The sequence below is a fragment of the Bombyx mori genome, chromosome 6 (assembly GCF_030269925.1).
Source record: "Bombyx mori chromosome 6, ASM3026992v2".
Lineage (NCBI taxonomy): Eukaryota > Metazoa > Arthropoda > Insecta > Lepidoptera > Bombycidae > Bombyx > Bombyx mori.
In genome coordinates, this window is record NC_085112.1 from 3,171,589 (window position 1) to 3,187,787 (window position 16,199).

Here is a 16,199-nt window from a genome sequence, read left to right on the forward strand (position 1 = left end):
ATCGGAACTCATTCTTTTTTTATTTTTTATTGTTTAGATGTGTGGACGAGCTCACAGCCCACCTGGTGTTAAGTGGTTACTGGAGCCCATAGGCATCTATAACGTTAATGCGCCACCCACCTTGAGATTTAAGTTCTAAGGTCTCAGTAGTTACAACGGCTGCCCCACCCTTCAAACCGAAACGCATTACTGCTTCACGGTAGAAATAGGCAGGGTGGTGGTACCTACCCGTGCGGACTCACAAGAGGCCCTACCATCAGTAATTCCACTAGAGTAAGAGCCTAAACTTGCAAGTGACCGGAAACTTTGAGGATTGTTCACAAATTTCCATCTCCATTCTTCTATAGAGACGGTACTTCATCCTACTACTTTTACCGCAGTTGTAATTGTATAAAAACGGCAATCAAAAACGCAAATTGTATTGTGTGAAATGTCGAAAACTGTAACTTAGAAGTGATCCTTTTAAATGCTTAAAAAAGCTTAGGTAAAAAATCTTTTGAGTCAATTTGTTTTATCAGGACGCAGACGGCCGTTGACGTCCGCAGAGAAAATGAGAAGATTCAGAGAGAGATTGAAAGAGGATCCAAAAAAAATGGAAGACTACAAACTCAAGGAATCATTGAGGTATAAGAAGATAGCGGAGATTCCTGAACACGAACAGATAAAACGAAGGAAAAAGTGGAGGGACTCAAAGAGAATGTCTAGACAGTTAAGGAGGTACTTCAGTAACTGGTAAATAATGACTATCATGGATAACTGATAATATTTTGCTTTGCATTACAAAATAAATTGAATTTTGACGAGCACGCGTATCGCACCTTTAGAATTATAGAGACCCAACCAAAAATAAATTGTTTTTTTGGAAACATCGAATAAAGTTTTCAAACCAAAAGATGTTGAGTAAGGGGACGAAAGAAAGAGACCGATAGATAAGATTGTCCCTATATAAGCTACGTTTGGTAATTTGATTACTAAGAATCGCTGAAAAGTGTAATTCTAGGTCAATTTTTCAATTAGTCGAAATCTAAAAATTTCAAAATGGGTCTCTAAAGGTGCGATATACTCTCCATTTATTTTAATATCCTATTTTACAGGTAAGTTGCAGAATGCAAAATTTTTGTTTTTATATTTTTTTTTAATGCATTAATGTTGTATAATTCATTTCTTTGTCGTCTATTGTATTTTGATTTCGTGTAAGAACTAAGCTGGAGTAGATATTTCATACATTCAAGTGAATTATCATTTTTGCACCGGTATTTGCACTGGTACTATGACATTTGTGAAATTCGTGATCTCTCAGTAGTTTTACTGTTCCCCTGGCGTTGTTGATATCCGTGAGCAAAATTGACCACTCACCATGACGTGGGTTTTTTTGCTGGTCTCCCTAACTAATTAACATTTTGGTGCTTCATTGAACTGGCATTCTGTGAACTGTTTTAAAAACAGAACATCGAATTATTTACTGTCTTTTATTAATAATAATAACAATAATTAATATAATAATATGTTACATAATATTAATTTGTTTTTATTAAAAGTAAAGTTTTAAATTACGGAAGTATGTTTTGTGTATAAATTTATTTTATTGCAGATTCAAAGACTACGAAGTGTGTTTTTGTTTCTGCATATTGTAATGTTAAAAAAGTTGTTTGTTTGAATATTATGAATAAATTGTTTTAATTCACAGAATTCAAGAATGTTTCATCTTACGTACATAAATCCTTAAATGAGCAACTTACACGTCATTACGGATCCTCCCGATCCATTAACGGCGCTTTTAGGTACCATAAGCACCGGTCACCATCCTGGTCGAACCCGTCGCTTGCGACGAAGGACTCGACGAGTAAATTAACCCATAGACACAGCCCACTGAGTTTCTCGCCGGATCTTCTCAGCGGATCGCGTTTCTGATCCGGTGGTAGATTCTGCGAAGCACTGCTCTTGCTAGGGCCAGTGTTAGCCACACACCCGGTTTGAGCCCCGTGAGCTCACCTACACGTTAGGGTGAAGCTGAAATAACCTCTCAAGGCTATCAGCAGAAAAAAGAGCAACTTATTGAATCTTCTACTATGATTATCGTACTAATTAAATTATTCAGTTAACGTTTTCTAATCGATTTTGATATCAGATGTTAATTGAATATGAATGTCTTGTAGTACTTGTTAGCCCGCATCAGATATCACTGTCTTACCGATTTGGGCAATGAATAGTTTGCCGAAACGGGTAAGACATGAAGTCGTCGTGACCTAAAAGATAAGACGTCCGGTGCATTCGTATGTAGCGATGCATCGGTGTTCCAATCCCGCCGGCAGGTACCAATTTTTCCAATTAAATACGTACTTAACAAATGTTCACGATTGACTTCCAAGGAATAATATAGTGTAATTAAATCCGTCAAAATTATAATTTACGTAATTACTGGTGGCAGGACGTCTTTTGAGTCCGCATGGGTAGGCACCCTGAATATTTTTCTGCCGTGAAGCAGTAATGCGTTTCGGTTCAATTACAATAAAATCATTTTTTCTTACACTATTTTTAATTTAAATTTATTAAAATTTATTTTCTATTTTTTAGTTGAATTTCAATTTTTTTTTAATATTGAATTGTCATCGGTCCTTAATAAGTATACCAAATTTCAAGTTAATCCGACGTTTTGAAGGGGGTCTAAATCATGTTCAAAGATTCCGTTACATACTAACATACATACGTCTGAAGCTAATAAAAGCGTATTATATTATATATAATAAAACGCTCCTTTAATTACAAAGAAAAATGTCGCTTTAACGAAATAGCTTTTAACCCCTCGGAATGTACAAGCGTATCACTCCTTATCATTAAATCTTTTTTTATTTATCTTGTTGTCTTTTGCCGCTACAAATATAAAGCGGCACGACATGAGAACCCTCTCATCGTAGCCGCTGGAAATTACATACCCGACCCAGTAGACCGAATGGTAAACCGTCGACGTCGCCCAAAGCACGTCATTACGGATCCTCCTGATCCATTAACGGTGCTTTTAGGCACCACAAGCACCGGTCACCGTCCTCGTCGAACCCGTCGCTTGCGACGAAGGGCTCGACGAGTGAACTAACCCATAGACACAGCCCACTGAGTTTCTCGCCGGATCTTCTCAGTGGGTCGCGTTTCCGATCCGGTGGTAGATTCTGTGAAGCACTGCTCTTGCTAGGGTCAGTGTTAGCAACTCTCCGGTTGAGCCCCGCTAGCTCACCTACTAACGTTAGGGCGAAGCTGAAATAGCCTCTTAAGGCTATCATCAGCATAGGTAGGAGAAAAAAAAAAAACAACCTTGTGATCATCTATAAAAATAATAAAATAATCATCTGTTCATTTGTTCTCGAAGTTTGTTACTATATGGACCGTTTATTTTGAAAGTGGTGTAAGTCCATTTTCTTTTGTTTCGAGAAAATTAAAGGTTACTACTATATTTGTTGATTTAAAAATACAGGCAAATCATATGAGAACTTTTATAAAACTTGATTTGCTTTTCGATCCATCAAAAAAACTTAGGACCGGTTTTGTTTTATGGTGTTTGGTAAGTCCTTGTCACTATGAAATGCGTGTTGTGTAAATGACACGTGTCCACTCCCACTTTAAAGGAATACCGTGTAACAATGGTATTAACCAATAAAAAATCAAATGGTAGTAGTAGTGAGAGAGAGTATTCTTTATTGTACACCAAAAAAACAAACAATGCGAAACATTAGATACAAAAAAAAGTACAAATGGCGGTCTTGTCGTTAATAGCGATCTCTTCCAGACAACCATCAGGTGGACAATAATCATTTGGAAACGAATTACACGTGGTGTGCCTATCGATTATATATAATATATTAAACACATACACACAAATACACACATACATATACGAGTATATATTCATAAATATACAATGTAATGTAATAATAATTAGTAGTAGTAGGTAAACAGAACTTCATACGGTTGCTTCCGCGAGTCCTACACATAAATAAAACTGCTTAAATACGGCTTAATATAGCTTTTTATTACTTCTGACGTCAGGGCAGTCACGTACGGCTGGTAGGTACATGAAAAAAAAACAACGTGAAATTAAAATTTAAAATTAGTTTTAGTTATATTGTATGAACGTTTGTTTATTGCGTATAATGAAGGCTTTCGTAACGATTTAACTTTAGTCGATTGAATTGAAGTTTTATATAGTTGTAATATACTTGTAATAGATGCCGTAACATCGCACGCGATTACTTTCAAGAATTGGGTTATGTCTTTTTTTTTATGGTTGAGGCTTTACTGGTGGCTCGGAGGCCTTTCCAGTTTCACAAGGACAGGTGGGCGAGCAAAGGTTCAGCCAGAAGGGGCAGGATTTGTTAACAGCTACCCGAGCGCCTCCAAGGGAGACCTAACAATTCAAGAGTAGCTGCTTCCCGAATGGTTATTGGATCTGATGGATCTGTAAGGACGTGTCTAGGGCGACGAAGGTGACTGGCTCCTGCGTGATTAGGATTGGGTTATGTCGCACATTGAGCGAGTCGCTTTTCGCCTTTCTCCAGCTCCGAATTCACTACTAGTGTCAGCGTAAAATAACGAAATTCGCATCAGATGGGCTGTGAGTTTGTTTAGGGAAATAATGGGCATCTCAGAAAAAAACTTCTTACGTCGATAATCCTCAATGCTGAGGATCGTGACCTCAAAGAGGCTTTCTTGGGAAAATACACATGGTGGGGTCCCGAGTCCTTCCGCGGCAGTGCCTTTGGAACAGATTTAGTTCTTCAAAGCCACAGAAACCTTATTTGGGTCCGGCTAATTAACCGCCGCCCAACATTCGGCGTTGATTGTTTTACGGTGGAAAGATCGAACTCCAACTCAACCCTCCTCTTTTCTCCTCCGGGCTTGGGATGGGCATTGGCAGAGCAAACCCTCAGACACAGCCCGGTTCTCGCCGGATCTTCTCAGTGGGTCGCGTTTGCGATCCGGTGGTAGATTATGCGAAGTACGGCTCTTGCTAGGGTTCGTGTTAGCAACGTCGTCAGGTTTGAGCCCCGCGAGCTCAACTACTAGTTAAGGTTATGCTGAAATAGCCTCTTAAGGCTCTCAGCTTAGGTAGGAAAAAAAAATTCATGTAAAAAACAATCCATCAGAAACTTTAAATGGAAATAAATGCAAAATTCGCCGATATCTTTTAATGACGTGCAGGTACGTACAATGGAAATCAATTCTAAAACCATTAAGCTTGTTTCATTGAAACAACAATATAATTTTTTTCGTCTTGTCCTTTACTTATTTTATTGCATAGATTTAGAATAGGCAGAGTGGTGGTACCTACCCATGCGGACTTACAATGCGCCCTACCACGGGTAAATTTTGCCGATTTGATTTTTATTACACGAATTTTTACACCTTAATCTTTGAAGTCCGTGCTAATTACAAGCTACACATGCTAATTACGTATACCTTTAGAATAAATGTTACCTGTCTGTGGGATTTAAACACTAGCATGGTCTCATGGCTCGATACGAGTATATCGGATATCTTATTTTTAAATCAAGATGACATTACTTTCTAAATTAGGCACTACTTGAATATGGCGACATTAATTTTATTTAGCTTATAACGTAATCTATTTATTTTATCCTTTTTGATAGTACCGTATATTTCTCGCTGTATCTAGAAAATATGTACGTACCTATCCAGACCTGTTATATGGTGAATAGGCAGTCATGATTTATAGTGAGTCTCCAACTTCATGTAACATGAACAGACACTACATTGAGCATATTACATTATTATCATCTTCTGCGCCGCTTAACACTTGGCAGAGTGGTCATGGCCTTCAAGAGTGGAGGTGCCAGTTTTTCTACCAGGCATCACTATCTTCTAGCTGCGCTTCTGGTGCATCGAACAATTCGCTGGAGTCTTCTTTTGATTGGTCCGCATCTGCCGCGTGTTCTGGTACCCTTCATTCTACTAAACATTTAGTCGAAAATGATTCTTCACAGCACTCAATTAAACACAGATCTCGTTAATATTTTCAGGTAATCTACTGTACCAATACGTGCCGAAGGTAGAAATATTGGTACCAGAAAAACGAAGGAAATACACAAAGAAAGCAATAGAAGACGCCCTGAGGGCGGTCGAGAATGGGATGAGCAAAAATTTGGCAGCGAAAACGTTCAAAGTGCCCCGGAGTACGTTGATATTTAAAAGCAAACACCCGGAGAAGCAGGACCGGCCGGGGCCATCGACCGCGCTGACAATTCAAGAAGAACGTGACATTGTTAAATGGATCAAGATTAACGCTGAAAAAGGCTTGCCGATAAGGAAAGAGGATCTCATCGCCAGAATATATAAATCCCCGAAGTCCGTTTAAAGGGTAAACAGAAACGGTACAAACTCTACCGGGTCATACTGAATGATATTAAAACGAAAACGTGTTAGATATCCTAACGAGCGGTCGTGTAACGCAGTTAAAAGCTATTTTAAATTGCGGATCAATGAAAATTGCGACTACCTATTCCTATATGTCACGCCATATTTATTGATAGCTAAGTTATTGACGTTTTTTTTTATGTCGCAGTTTTATTAAGTTATCCAATGTTTCGCAAACAAAACCATTATTGAAACGACGTTCGCCAACGGGGGCAAACCACTAAATGACTACAATTTTGTAGTCAAATGTTCACTGCAACATGCCTGTTGGAAGAAAGTTCCGGTGTCAACTGAAAAGTGCAGGCGCAACTGTTTTTTATAAATTGAAGTTTATTTTACTTACCATATTTAAAACAAAGTTTTCGTCCCGTTCAAAATAGCTTAAGTATAAAAGTTTTATTTTTCTTTCTATAATTAGAAAAAAAATTATAAAGCTATTAGATACTATTTGTCCAAAATGAATTTTGTTTCAATAATACCCTGCTTTAATAAATTTGTTAAATAATTCTGTTTAATTGCTATTTTGATTGTTTATAACTTGTCGGAAGTAAGCATCGTAAACCCTGTTGTTCTTAATGCCATTTAACTGTAGGCAGCGACTTGGCTCTGTCCCTGGCATTGCTGACCACCATAAGCGACGGTAACCATTCACCATCAGGTGGGCCATATGCACGTCTGCCTAAAAAAGCAATAAGTAATATATAAATGGTCTTTTATGTGGTCAATGATCAAAATTAAAAGATACGACTGAAGAAAATCAATGCTTTGTCTCCTTACGGCTATAAACATTACATTTATACCTCGACTTTGTGTGTGGTAATGGTGGTCTGGTGGCATTGTCTATGGGCTCCGGTAATCACTAAACACCAGGTAAACCGTGCTCTCGTTAGCACGTCGAAACAATAAAAAAAAGATGCAAGCGAATATTCAGTAAGCACTAAAATAAAAACTTGAATATGATATATTCCTATTTGAGCTAATTGTCCAACAATTCTTCATCAACAGGTAAATTGATACAATTAACGAACGGGAAACAGCTTTACATGTTAAACGGCTATACATATTACAAGAAATATCGCCTACAGAAAAGCCACGCGGTAAGATGGCCCTGCACTAAAAAATGCAAAGCCTACTTGCATTTGGACGATGATTTGAACGTTGTGTTGATCTCGTCGACTAATCATAGTCACGACCCGGGCCAATACGTTCAAACGAAATCAGGACGATACGTTAAACTGTGAACAATATTTTTAAAAGACCGTCTAGTGGTTCGGCGGAATGGTCAAAGAAATGTCAATTTATTTTTATTATGTGAGCGTAGTTTTTCTGAATATAATGCCTTTCCCGTGGGAATGAGTCTTTTTTTCGGGATCAATGTTAGCCCATTTCACTCTCTAGATGTAAAACAGTCGTTTCTAAATAAAAACGTCAATCCATTACTTCGTTTCGATGTAAAAGGACAAACAAACTTCCACATTTACCGATTAACCACGTTGGGTGGGCGAAATAAACGTCTCACCCAGAAAGGCAGGGGTTTGATAACAACGCCCACGAAGGAAGCCTATTAGCTCAAAAGGGATGATGCTTCGCAAGTGCATCTGCCACAGGAACGGAATCGCGATTGGCTGAGAAGATCCGGGAAGAAATTGGATTAATCCTACTATCCTATACCATAAAAATAGATTGCTATATGACTTTTTTTCTGGGCTGAGGGTCGACCCTTCTACGAGGTCCCCGAGCCTTGGGGGTTGTGTGGGACTGGACGATCCGCTGATGTTGGGAGCGAGCCACGGGCCTTAGGACGGTATTTAAGACCCTACCCACTAAACCACTCCCATACACTCTCGTCCAAGCGTCCGATCTTCTCCGTGGTCAGAAATGTTGTATGCTGCCCATGACCTCAACAATGTATTTTTTTACCCACCACCTGGTATGAAATGATTACCGAAACCCATAGATACCACAACGTGAATTTTGCTACCCAGTTTGAGATATGATGTCTTAGTCTCAATTTTTTTTTTTTTTTTTTTATGATTGAAAGATTACTGGTGGCCCGGAGGCCTTTCCAGCTTCACCAGGACAGGTGGGCGAGCAAAGGCTCAGCCAGGAGGGGTCAATTTTATTACGGCTACCCAGTCTTCCAAACTAACGCATAACCGCTTCAGGATACAAGTAGGCAGCAGCAATAATGTTATCAATTTGTATTTTTATACACGGTGTTATTCGTTTAATATGCACGCGGTTCGTAAACATGGCTTAATTATTTAAATATTTTGCTTTCTATAGATCGTTTAGTGGTCATAAAGACTAGTAGATTACGTGACTCGAGTACGGGATTTGACATCTTTCTACATGTTTCTATCTCGTATGTGTGTTTAAGGTACTCATAACACAGGAGACAATTTTAGCTGGAGCTGTCAAAGTACATACATCGTTTCTTATATCATTGAGAATACCGCTCGTTGCCTTCGTGTGGTCCAATATGTAAACCTTAAAATTGTATATTGTCATTCAGCCAGTCCTAAGCTTCTGGTCTCTGGTTAGAAAATGCTCGATGACACCATAGTTTGGGCAAGCAAGTACCTCAGGGTATTCAATGGCAATTTAAAGTGTGCTCTTTAATTGGGCCAACCAAAGCAACACTGAGGAAAAAGTTTTGATTACAGAAAACTAAAAAAATATTATTAGCGGTAGATTTCGTTCTTGCTATTCGGGATTTGGTCTTGACTCGAATGTTGTGATCTCAGGTCTGTAGGTTGGTAGGGAGCAGCCATCAATATACACACAGCATCAGGTATGATTTTTGAAAACTGATTAAAACATCAAAAACGTGCAACCTAAATAATTTATGTAGACTCCGATAAAACCAGCCTTCTGTACTAATCCAACCCTTTTTCGTCAACAGGTCAACTGATAGAATTAACAAACGGGAAACAGTTTTACATGTTAAATGGCTATACATTTTACAAGAAAAATCGCCTACAGAAAACCAACGCGGTAAGATGGAACTGTACTAAAAGATGCAGCGCCTACTTGCATTTGGACGATCATTTGAACGTTGTGTTGGTCTCGTCGACTAATCATAATCACGACCCGGGCCATTACGTTCAAACGAAATCAGGACAATACATTAAACTGTAAACAATATTATTAAAAGTTCATCTGGTGCTTCGGCGGCATGGTCAAAGAAATCTCAATTTATTTTTATAACGTGTTACGTAGTTTTTCTGAATATAATGTCTTTCCCGTGGGAATGAGTCTTTTTTTCGGGATCAATGTTAGCCCGTTTCACTCTCTAGATGTAAAACAGTCGTTTCTAAATAAAAAGTCAATCCATTGCTTCGTTTCGACGTAAAAGGACAAACAAACTTTCACATTTACCGATTAACCACGTTGGGTGGGCGAAATAAACCCAGAAAGGCAGGGGTTTGATAACAACGCCCACGAAGGAAGCCTATTAGCTCAAAAGGGATGATGCTTCGCAAGTGCATCTGCCACAGGAACGGAATCGCGATTGGCTGAGAAGATTCGGGAAGAAATTGGTTTAATCCTACTATCCTATACTATAAAAATAGATTGCTATATGACTTTTTTTCTGGGCTGAGGGTCGACCATCCTACGAGGTCTCCGAGCCTAGAGGGCTATGTGGGATTGGACGACCCGCAGATGTTGGGAACGAGCCACAGGCCCAAGGATGGTATTTAGGACCCTACCCACTAAACCACTCCCATGCACTCTCGTCCAAGCGCCCGATCTTCTCCGTGGTCAGAAATGCTGTATGCTGCCCATGACCTCAACAATGTATTTTTTTACCCACCATCTGGTATGAAATGATTACGAAGCCCATAGACGCATTACCGGTTCGATGCACAAATAGGCAGCAACAACAATTACGACAATATTCTTCTTCTTCTTCTTCTCTGTCGTTTCCTCATCGCTGAGGGTCGTGACCACCTTGGTCCAGTTTTTGCACCAGCTTCCTCCAATGCTGCCTGCATTCATATATTTTTTTAATCAGTATATTTTTATACACGGTGTTATTCCTTCAATATGCATGCCGCTTGTAAACATGGGTTAATTATCTAAATGTTTGCGTTCTATACACCGTATAGTGGTCAATTATAAAGAAATAGTAGACCACGTGACTCGAGTACGGGATTTGACATCTTTCTACATGTTTCTATCTCGTATGTGTGCTTACGGTACTCATAACACAGGAGTCAATTTTAGCTGGAGCCGTCAAGGTATATCGTTTCTTATATCACTGAGAATACTGCTCGTTGTCTTCATGTGATTCACTACGCAAATTTTAAAAATGTATATTGTCATTCAGCCAGTCCCAAGCTCTGGTTTGAAAATGCTCGATGGCACCATAGTTTGAGCAAGCAAGTACCTTAGTGTATACAATGGCAATTTAAAAGGCCAACCAAAGCAACACTGAGGAAAATGTTTGGTTACAGAAAACTTAAAAATTATTATTGGCGGTAGATTTCGTTCTTGCTATTGGTCTTGACTCGAATGTTGTGATCTCAGGTCTGTAGGTTGGTAGGGAGCAGCCATCAATATACACACAGCATCAGGTATGATTTTTGAAAACCGATTAAAACATCAAAACCGTGCAACCTAAATAATTTATGTAGACCCCAATAAAACCAGCCTTCTGTACTAATCCTCAAACACTTCTTCGTCAACAGGTCAACTGATAGAATTAACAAACGGGAAACAGTTTTACATGTTAAACGGCTACACGTATTACAAGAAAAATCGCCTACAGAAAACCAACGCGGTAAGATGGCCCTGCACTAAAACATCGACATGCCACGCCTACTTGCATTTGGACGAAGATTTGAACCTTCTGTTGGTCTCCTCGAACAATCATAGTCACGACCCGGGCCGATACGTTCAAACGAAATCAGGACAATATATAAAACTGTAAACAATCTTTTTAAGAGACCATCTAGTGGTTTAGGGGCATGGTCAAAAAAATGCTAAATTATTTTTATAACGTGTTACGTAGTTTTTCTGAATATAATAAATGTCTTTCCCATGGGAATGAGTCTTTCTTTTTTCGGGATAAATGCTAGTCTATGTCACTCTACAGACCTAAAACATTTAAAAAAAACGTCAATCCATTGCTTCGCTTCGATGTAAAAGAAGGACAAACAAACAAACTTCCACATTAAAAATATTCTTAAAGAGCCGAAATAAAGCGATTTCATTCGCCTATCTTACTGTTTATACGAAGGCGCTTATAAAGAGTGTAATATGCCCGCATGTGTTAATTTCTGATTTTGATTGCCCAAAACCAGTAGATAGATAGCTATCTACGGACTTTCATGAAACATTTAAGGGCGATAGAGTGAAACCACGTATGCAACGAATTAAAGCATCTTAGAAAATCTTAATGCTGGTAGGACGTGATGTCTGCCTATTTTTGCGGTGAAGCAGTAATGCGTTTCGGTTTGAAGGGTGAAGCAGCCGTTATACTATAACATTGAAAGTCAGAACTCATGTCTTAAGTTACGCGGTGGCGTTTACGTGTGTCTGTCTATGGACTCCAGTAACTACTTAATACCAAATGGGTCGTGAGCTCGTCCACCCATCGTAAGCGATAAAATAAAAGTAGTGAAATGGTGCAAAAGCAGTTTATTATTCAGAACGCTGTCACACATATGATGTATGATTTGTATAACAGCATTCTAGGTTCTACGCTCAACGCGAAATAGAATGGCTCTGACTTAAATACGAAAATTTCTAGAAACAAACATGATGCTTGCAATAAAAACATTGGTAGTTTAAACGAAAGTCAAAACTCTGAAGACATGAAAACATGGGTTAATTGTCTAAATAATTTTCCTTCTATGGATCTTTAAATGGTCAATTATAAAGACTAGTAGACAACGTGACTCGAATACGGGATTTGACATCTTGCGACATGTTCTTGTCGTATGTGTGTTTTCGGTACCCATAACACAGGAGACAATAAAATTCTGGCTCGAGCTGTCAAAATATATCGTTTCTTATTTCGTTGCCTACGCGTGGTTCACTACGTAAACCTTAAAAATGTACATTGTCATTCAGTCAGTCTCGAGCTTATGGTCTCTGGTTAGAAAATGATCCGTGACGCCACATTTCGGGCAAGCAAATACCTAATGGCAATTTAAGGTGTGCTCTTAAATTGGACCAACAGTTAAAAGCAGGACTGAAGAAAATGTTTGGTTAAAGAAAGCTTAAAAATGATTATTGGCAATAGATTTCATTCTCGCCATTCGGGATTTGGTCTTGACTCGAATGTTGTGATCTTGAACTCAGGTCTGTAGGTTGGCAGGCAGGAACCAGCAATATACACACAGCATTAGCTATGATATTTGAAAACTGGCTAAAACATCAAAAACGTGCAACCTAAATTATTAATGTAGACTCCGATAAAATCAACCTTCTGTACTAATCCTGCAACCCTTCTTCGTCAACAGGTCAACTGATAGAATTAACAAACGGGAAACAATTATTCATGCTAAACGGTTACACATATTACAAGAAGAACCGCCTACAGAAAGGCCACGCGATAAGGTGGCCCTGCACCAAGTCTTCGAAATGCAGCGCCTACTTACATTTGGACGAAGATTTGAACCTTCTGTTGGTCTCGTCGACCAATCATAGCCATTATCCTGACCGATACCTTATAACGAACACGGGAAAATATATTAAAGTGTAATAATACCTCTTTTTAAAACGCCACTACGTTCTACCCGCATCTTCGATGGCATTATCTAGGAAAAGTGTCAATAATGTTTCTAAAGTGTCACGTAATATTTTCTAGAGTTAATAAAATGTTTTCCCATGCGATGAGGTTTTTTTTTTCGGTATTTAAGATAGCCTCTGTTACTCTCCAGGTCTAAGACTGTCACATAAACAAAGTAATGTCAATCCTTTGCTTCGTTTCGATGAGAATGAAGAACAAAGAAACAAACGCAATTTCATATCTATTCTAATATTATAAAGAGGAAAGATTTGTTTGTTTGTTTGTTTCGAATAGGCTCCGAAACTGCTGGACCGATTTGAAAAATTCTTTTTCCATTAGAAGCCGACATTGTCCCTGATGAACATAGGCTACTTTTTTTTATTTTTTTTTATTTTATTTTTTTGGTTTCATGTGTGTTTTAATGTTTCCGAAGCGAAGCGAGGGCGGGTCGCTAGTTTATAATATTATAAGTATGAACATAAAGAACAAATAACTCGGTTGCATGCGCCAAGCTCACTACCATAGGTCTGTAATGGAGGCAATCGTAAAGTTTGGGGAAAAATAAAATGAAATAAACGGTTAAACAGCTGACAATATAATAAAGTGTAGACAATATTTTTATAATACCGCAAGAGGACATACAATCACGGGCTGATCGCTCTAGCCGGTCTGCGGGCCATCGAGGCTTACCTACGGGATGGTGCAGGCGCTGACCCAATACGGTCCTTTCGATACCAGATTGAAGCTAAGCTGACGGCAGAATGCTTGCAGTAGTCGATGCATGTTGGACATAACGGTACACGCGCTCACTGTATGCAGCACCGCTTAATCTACACACAAATCGCGGCCGTCTTGTTCCTGACGGGTGATACTCGACTTGCTTGCTCGAATTACTGCAGAACCAAGCGGGGGTGAGCAGATTTTTTTTTTCTGCATCAATCAATCGGCGTCCAAACGAAAAAATCCCACCCTAATTTTAGCCCCTTAAGTGTTTCGAGTTCTCTGCTAGTGACCTTTTTTTTATTGTATAGAGGAGTAGACGAACTCACAGCCCACCTGGTGTTAAGTAGTTACCGGAGCCCATATACATCTACGACGTAAATGCCGCCTCCCACCTTGAGATATGAGTTCTAAGGTCTTAGTATAGTTACAATACATACAGTTATAGTTACAAATTTTAAAATTGTAGATAACAATTCATTGACTTCGCGCGGGGTGCATCTCTCTCCGTGGGGCGCCGAAGCCTAAGAATACCTAGGTATTGTGACCACCGGTCCTTTTGGTCGGCGGGCTATCTAAGATCTGCCTAGACGGCGTCGCCAACTCGTCCCTTTAGGATACCCCTTTAGTTCAGAACCAGAGTCATGAACGCGGTCATCCGTCACTCGGTTACTTTATCGCAAGACTTATTTAGAGCAGTTTATGAGTCGAATCTCGAAAAGTCACTCATACTCGTGGTAGGACCTCTTGTGAGTCCGCACGGATAGGTACCCTGCCTATTTTTGCCGTGAAGCAGTAATGCATTTCGGTTTCAAGGGTGGGGCGGCTGCTGTTCTATAAAAACTCAGACTTAGAGCTCTTGCCAAATCCAAGGAATAACGAAGAAAAGAAACGTCTAGGCATTCTGCTGATGACATTACATATAAAATATTAAAAGTAATATTAACCAGATTGGGTGGGCGAAATATATACTATACGAAATATATATTAATACATAAGAAATATTACTTTTAATATTTTGTGAGATCGTCGCAAGCCGTGGACATGAATTAAACAAATTAACGTCTCACGGATAAAGGAGAATGCAGTTATTAAAACTGATTGAAACGATCGCCAAAAATTACCATAAAAGTACATACTTATAAGTCATTCGTACTTTTGTTGTCAGGTAAAAAACGGCCATCGTCTGCGGCAATGAGACAGAAAAGGTATCGAGAGAACTTAAAAATAAATAACCCGTTAAAATACGAGGAACTGAGGAGAGAGAATGCGAGACGAACGAAAATGAAATACAGACGAGTTGAGGAGATGCCGGAAACCGAGAAACTGGCCCAGAGAAAACTGTGGAGAAAGAAGAAGCAAAAAATTAAAAATGAATCTCATTAGACCTAGAACTTGCCTCGCCCGAAAACGTAACCCAGCAAATAAATCTTTCGCGAATACATAGATAATTGTGACCAATTATGATAACAAAAAAAAGACAAAGAAAACAATACATTATTAATGTCTTTGTTTTTTTTTATTGCTTACTTGGGTGGACGAGCTCACAACCCACCTGATGTTAAGTGGTTACTGAAGCCCATAGACATCTATAACGTAAATGCGCCGCCCACCTTGAGATTATAAGTTCTAAGGTCTCAAGTATAGTTACAACGGTTTCCCCGCCCTTCAAACCGAAACGCATTACTGCTTCACGGCAGAAAAAGGCGGGGTGGTGGTACCTACCCGTGCGGACTCACAAGAGATCCTACCACCAGTAATTACGCAAATTATAATTTTTCTGGTTGGATTTTTATTACACGGTGTTATTCCTTGACCGTAGAAGTCAATCGTGAACATTTGGTACGAATTTCATTAGAAAAATTGATACCCGCCTGCGGGATTCGAACACCGTTGCAGCGCTCGATACGAATGCATCGGACGTCTTATCCTTTAGGCCACGACAACTTCAAACGACGTAAATGTAAATGTATCTGTAATTAAATGATTTCAATATTAATCAGTTTTTCATTTGTCATCTTTGATATGCAGAAATGTATGTTTAGCCCCTTAGTAAACTATTGAAAGTCGACATAAATTGCTATTTAAAAGGGCTTTTTGAAGTGTGAACTTTTTCAAAACGTACACAAAATTTAATTTGATAAGAGACAAAAAAAAAACATAGTCTACGTAGGTAGGTAGGTACGACCCTTTATTTACCATAAAGTAACTATAAACGTTTTAAACGCTGCATGTTAGAAAATGTTCATGAAATGAAATAAAACTTGTCTAAAATATAGTAACTATCAAATGCTCGAAACTAATAAGCGAATTA

The 16,199-nt window shown here is 38.9% G+C and overlaps 1 long non-coding RNA gene across 1 annotated transcript; it reads left to right on the forward strand.

The window, feature by feature from the left end:
* The first annotated feature begins 3,881 nt into the window (after positions 1 to 3,881).
* LOC119628623 (uncharacterized) lies at positions 3,882 to 15,884 on the forward strand. Its single transcript, XR_005244783.2, has 2 exons — positions 3,882 to 14,076; positions 15,054 to 15,884. It is a non-coding gene; the product is annotated as an uncharacterized LOC119628623 (long non-coding RNA).
* Positions 15,885 to 16,199: the final 315 nt, after the last annotated feature.